This window comes from Petaurus breviceps, unplaced genomic scaffold (assembly GCF_028583685.1).
Source record: "Petaurus breviceps papuanus isolate PSGF00001 unplaced genomic scaffold, PetGlider_PUasm1.0 174, whole genome shotgun sequence".
Lineage (NCBI taxonomy): Eukaryota > Metazoa > Chordata > Mammalia > Diprotodontia > Petauridae > Petaurus > Petaurus breviceps.
This window is the reverse complement of record NW_027185761.1, coordinates 72,712,635-72,718,634: the sequence shown is the minus strand read 5'-3', so window position 1 is coordinate 72,718,634 and position 6,000 is coordinate 72,712,635. Positions and strand designations below refer to the sequence as shown.

The 6,000-nt window shown below is 40.0% G+C and overlaps 1 protein-coding gene across 2 annotated transcripts in view; it reads left to right on the top strand.

Moving 5' to 3' along the window:
- The window catches only part of GLI3 (GLI family zinc finger 3), a 286,634-nt gene that overhangs the window by 97,913 nt on the left and 182,721 nt on the right, over nucleotides 1-6,000 (top strand). The gene's annotated exons all lie outside the window — the stretch shown is intronic.

Sequence of the window (6,000 nt, the reverse complement as noted above, 5' to 3'; positions counted from 1 at the left end):
GAGACAGAGAGAGAGAGAGAGACAGAGACAGAGAGACAGAGAGAGAGGGAGAGGGAGAGAGACAGAGACAGAGAGACAGAGAGACAGAGACAGAGAGACAGAGACAGAGAGACAGAGAGAGACAGAGACAGAGAGACAGAGACAGAGACAGAGAGACAGAGAGAGAGGGAGAGGGAGAGAGACAGAGAGAGAAAGACAGAGAGACAGAGAGAGACAGAGACAGAGAGAGACAGAGAGAAGAAGAAGAAGAAAATATAGATTTATTCCCGAGAAGCATAGACTATTAGAAATGGAAAGTTACTGAATGTGGTACATATTTTTACTCTTAGACCACTGTCAGAATGGAGACTAGCCTTAAATTTTTGAGTTCCTTTCCAGATATTAATAAAGAGTAACAATTTCTCTACAACCTGAATGCAGATGGATAATTATTTTCTCTCGGGGCAAAATTCAACGACTAAGATTTTGGTTTGCAATTGTATTTTTTTTTTGGTGTGTGTAGTGGGAGGGAGGGGAATCTGCTTCTAATTAAAAGGTCTCCATTCATTGGGGGCTAATGGAGTGCACATTGAGGCGTCAAAGCAAGGGCTCGTATATTGGAGATTTATCGCCAAGCCTCGGATGAAGCTTTGCCATTTAACCTCCTTGTCGCCGACTCCAGATGCGCCATCCAGACCCCGACGAGAGAGGCTGGCTTGTGTTTGCCTTCTTCCTCATCATTCAGAAATTTTAGTGTTCTGAGGCAAAAGGTCATTAGCCAGATGACTGATTGGTGAGGGCAGCTGATTAGTGCCTGTTTTTTTTTCCTAAAGAAAGTGCCTAGGATAAAAGCTAATTTCAAGCTAATTTCATCCCTTCGTTAGTGGACTTAGAACATTAGAGAATGTTCCCTCATCAGGGTGCAGATCAAAGGGTCCTGCACAACCTAAGCAAGGCTCACCAATTCCTTCTTTCTCATGACAGAGTAGGATGATTAATAAAGATGGAAGGTTAATTCATTTTTTTTAATAGTGCTAGTTTGGATTAGAGAAAAAAGTTATGGGGATGATCCCAGGCCCTGAATGGATCCCAGGTACCTGTTTGTGTCAAATAACCCTGAATCAGTTGTGCCTGAAAGTTAGACCAGACTTATGGAAAAGAAAGAAGGAACTTGTAGTGTCTGTCCTCAGAATGTTTGAACAGGGACATTGCCAAGTCCAGTGTTTTCATATTCATCTTTCAGACTGGAAAGATGAGCCCTAGAGAAGGCAAAGGCCTTTCCCAAGGTCAGCCAGAAAGTATGTGTTAGAGTTAGCATAAGGACTAAGGTATCAGACTCCTCCTGGTCCATAGCTTGCTCATCTCCAATGGGATGTCTTTCAACTGAGCCTTACCCAGATCTCCTGACAACACTGTGTCCAGAAGAGCTCCTATTGTGGCAAGAGAGATTCAGAGATGGAGGTACCTGAGAGGCCATCTCTACCAAACCCTCATTTTACAGGGGAGGATACCTGCCCCAGACTTCAGTGACTTGGGATTATGCGATCCTTGGGTTATTTGAGTTCACATATCATAGGGTTTCTGCCATGATTCATAATAAATTTGATACAGATGATCAAGAGTAGTGTTCAAAGTTAATCTGTAACAGCTCCAGGCCCTAGCAGAGTGTTCACTAGTTTATTGGATGATAGAGCTATATACCTCTGAGAACCTGAAGGACCATTTCTTCCATCTGTCTTCTAGCCCAGATGAGGAAACTGAAACTAAGCATGTTGGCCAGAGTTAATAACTAGTAAGTAAAAGATGTGGGGGCAGAAGTTAAAGAAAAATGTCAGACATCTCTTTGGTGCTGCTGAGTGAGCCCCATGCTCTGGGGACAGATGCAATCCCAGAACCTTTGAGGGCTTGTGGCTGCCCCTTGCCATGATGAGATATCAGAGAAAGACTTGCATGGAGGTAAAAGAGAAGGTATATTGTTGAAAAGAAAAATAGAAGAAGAAAAATCCCATAAGCACTTCTGTTTTCAAAAATCTTTTTACTTGTAATATGAGTTCACTGGTGCACAAATATATGGGATTATAGGCTTAGAGGAGCCCTTGATGGGTGTAGTTTATTCATATGCCCTTCTACAGGACCCTCATTAAATAATCCCATGCAGATAGATCACTATTTAGATTTGAATGATATCTAGAGGAGGAACGTGTGTAGCAACAAACTTGATTAAGCACCTACTATGTGTAAAGTGCTGGGAACAACCAGACCAAAAAAAAAACAGTTCCTGTCCATAAGGAGCTGACTTCCCACTAGAGTGAGAGGGTAGTCAGTGGGTGAATATGGGTGACAATGGATAAATAGCTAAGAAGATTCTTGATGGTTTGAGGAAGGAGGGAGCACAGACAGAATTCTATCTCCAAACAACATTGATTTCTAGGGAGTTCTTCCTTCTACCTAAACAAAACTCATTACACTTCAATTTCTTCTTTTGTTGACCTCTGTGATATGTAGCTGGTTGGGCAGCCTGTTGGCTTAGTGTATCCCCTTGGACAGTACCTTGAACAGACACAATCTATGGATTGTAAGCCAGACACAGAATCCCACAGGAAAAAGAGAATTCTGGCTCCCACTGAAGAAATTGACAGAGACTTTTCCTGATTGCAAGCTGCTACTTGGTTCCAAAACCATTGTTTTTCATGCTAGTATACTCCCAGTGCCATATGGCTATAAATTATGGGTCACCCTGCATCTCTCAGAAGATGTATAGTAGGAAGTGATCCCCAAACCATGGAAATCCACATGATTGGTCTAAATAGACTAGAGTATGGTCACAGTGTTGGCTGTTGTGGGAAAAGTAGCATTATAGACATTCTTGAGAACAAGGAAAAAGAGGTGCATTGGTTATGCAGGTTAGCATCACATGGGCAAGGGAACAGCGCAGTTGCATCCCTTTTCACCTCCTGCCTCACTATTGCTATAGCTTGCTGGTGGGTCTGCCTGCCTCTAATCTCTCCTCCCTCTAATCTCTCCTCCATTCAGCTACCAAAGAGACTGTTTTTCTAGAACTCAGGTTCAATATGTTCCCCCTCTCCATGCAAACTTTGGTGGCTCCCCATCATCTCCAGGATCAAACACAAAATCCTCTGCTTGGCATTCAAAGGTCTTCATTATTCAGCGCCTTCTACTTTTTCCAATTCAATTTAATCTCCATAACATACTTTTCTATCCAGTGACACTGACCTTGTCTGTTCCATGAACAAGACCTTTCATCTCCACACTCTGGGCACTTTCTCTACATGTCTACAATGCCCCCCCCCCCCATAACTGCTGACTTGCTTCCTTTAAGTTCCAGATAAAATTCCACTTTATACAGGAAGTCCTTTACAAACTCTCTTAATTCTAGAGCCTTTCTTTAGTAAATTATTTCCTAGCTAGCCTGCATACAGCCTGTTTGCAAACATTTGTTTGCTTGTTAACTCCCCAATTATATTGTTAGCTTCTTGAGGTCATGGACTGTGTTTTTGCTTCTTTTTGTGTCCTCAACACTTGGCACAGTGTCAGTCACATAGTAGGCACTTAATAAATGTTTATCGATGAATTGCATCCTTGGAATCTATAGATTCCAACATTTTTGGATCTTAAAATAATAAAACAGCAGCCTCTAGGGCATTGGCTGGATCCTTTTTGATTGATTTATGAAGAACCATGGGCCAGAATTGACAGGATGAGACGATGTGGATGGGTGGAGGTCTGCACTTTGTTAGAAGGAATAACTACATAACAGAATTCACAGATCTAGAAGTATCAGGGCCACCCAGTTGCATGCAGCTCTATTCAGGTTTCCTCTGACATTTAGCACAGCTGGCCATCATACTTTATAGGAATGTTTCTTGCAGTTCAATAGTTTTATCAAGTTTCCCCTGGATAGCTGGTCTATGGTCCATCCCTGTTTTCACAGGCACTGCTTTGTCCTTGAGACCTGGTTCTGAAACTTCTTAACTTTCTGAGTGGCCTTTTTGGGTGGTCAATTGGCCATTTTCTTAAATTGATACAAGGGCCAATCTTTTCCATACCAGGAGTGCATTGTGAGCAGTATTTAGCTGTAAGTAATGGACCACTCTTGCTTTTGAGGATTTGAAAGTGAAAATCCCAAGGGCAGTGGAGAAGTGCTTGGTGAGTGTGAGAAGGAGACAGTGTACAGCCAAGGAAGAACACTGAATCAGAATTGAATTGTAGTGTACAGTGTTATCAGAGAAATATATGAATGGATAAGTCCATCAGTCAGCAAATGTGTATTAAGTCCCTTCTGTGTGCCAGGCACCATGCTCAGTGCTGGGGACACAGACAAAAGCAAAAATAGCTCTTGCCCTCAAACAACTTACATTCTATTGGGGAGCAGTAAGTAACATGTACATATGTATGAATATACAAAATAAATACAGTGTACATTTTGGGGGACATCAGTTTCTCTGGGGGATTAGAAAAGTTTTCATGTAAAAGGTAGGGTTGGATAGGGGTTTTGAAGGATACTAAGAAGTTGAACTGGTCCTTTGGTGAAAGTGAGAGGAACAAACAGGTATTACCGTGCACAATAATCTCCCATTTCTTCAGCTCTCTACTCTAAAAAGTCTTCCTTGTATACATCTTTTATGTGAGAACCTCCCTCCCTCCCATTCTACCTCTCCCTTTCCCCCTTCTCCCAGCACATTCACCTTTATCACTCCTTCATTTGATTTTTTTTGGACATCATTCCAATGTAATCAACTCACACTCATGCCCTCTGTCTATGTAAACTCCTTTTAACTGTTCTAATAATGATAAAGTTCTTAGGAGTTATATGAATCACCTTCTCATATAGGTATGTAAAGAGTTTAACTTTATTAAGTCTCATGATTTCTCTTTCTTTTACCTTTTTATGCTTCTTTTGAGTTTTGTGTTTGAAGGTCAGATTTTAAACTCAGCTCTGGTCTTATCAGAAATGCTCAAAAGTTCTCTATTTTATTAAATACCCATTGTTTCCTCTAGAGGATTATACTCATTATTCTTGGTTGTAATCCTAGCTCCTTTGCCTTCCAGAATATCTTATTCCAAGCCCTCTTCTCCTTTGATGTGGAAGCTGATAAATCTTGTGTGATCCTGACAGTGGCTCCAAAATATTTGAATTACTTTTATATTGCTACTTGCAATATTTATCCTCTCCACCCCAGAGCTCTGGATTTTGGCTATAATATTTCTGGGAGTTTTCACTTGGGGATTTCTTTCAGATGGTGATCAGATGATTCTTTCCATTTCTATTTTATCCTTCAAATCTAAAATATTAGGGCAGTTTTCCTTTATAATTTCATAAAATATGACATCTAAGCTCTTTTTTTGATCATGGCATTCTGGTAGTCCAATCATTCTTAAATTATCTCTCTTTGATCTATTTTCCAAGCTAGTTGTTTTTTTTTCTTTCTGAAAAGATATTTCATATTTTCTTCTATTTTTCATTCTTTTGACTTTATCTTGATGTCTTATAGAGTCATTTGTTTCCAATTTCCCAATTCTAATTTTTAAAGAATGATTTTCTTCAGTGAATTTTTGTATCTTCTTTCCATTTGGCCAGTTCTGCTTTTTAAGGGGCTCTTTTCTTTAGTGGATTTTTGTGGCTTTTTATGATTAGGTCAATTCTATTTTTTTTAAGATGCACTTCAGTTAGTTCTTGTACTTCTTTCAATAAGTTGTTGATTCTCTTTTCATAATTTTATTGTATCACTTCCATTTCTTTTCCCATTTTTTACTCTACAACCTCTCTCTCTTTCTTCAGCTCTTCTAGACATTCTTATTGGACTTAGGCCCAATTAGCATTTTCCATTGAGACTTTGGTTGTAGCATTGTTGTCTTCTTCTGACAAAGTGTCTTGGTCTTCCCTGTCACCATAGTAGCCTTTTATGGTCAAGTTCTTTTTTAATTGTTTGCTGATTTCTTTTTTCTAGCTTATTTCTTGACTTTGAACTTTATGCTAAGGTTGGGTTCTGCTCACCTGGA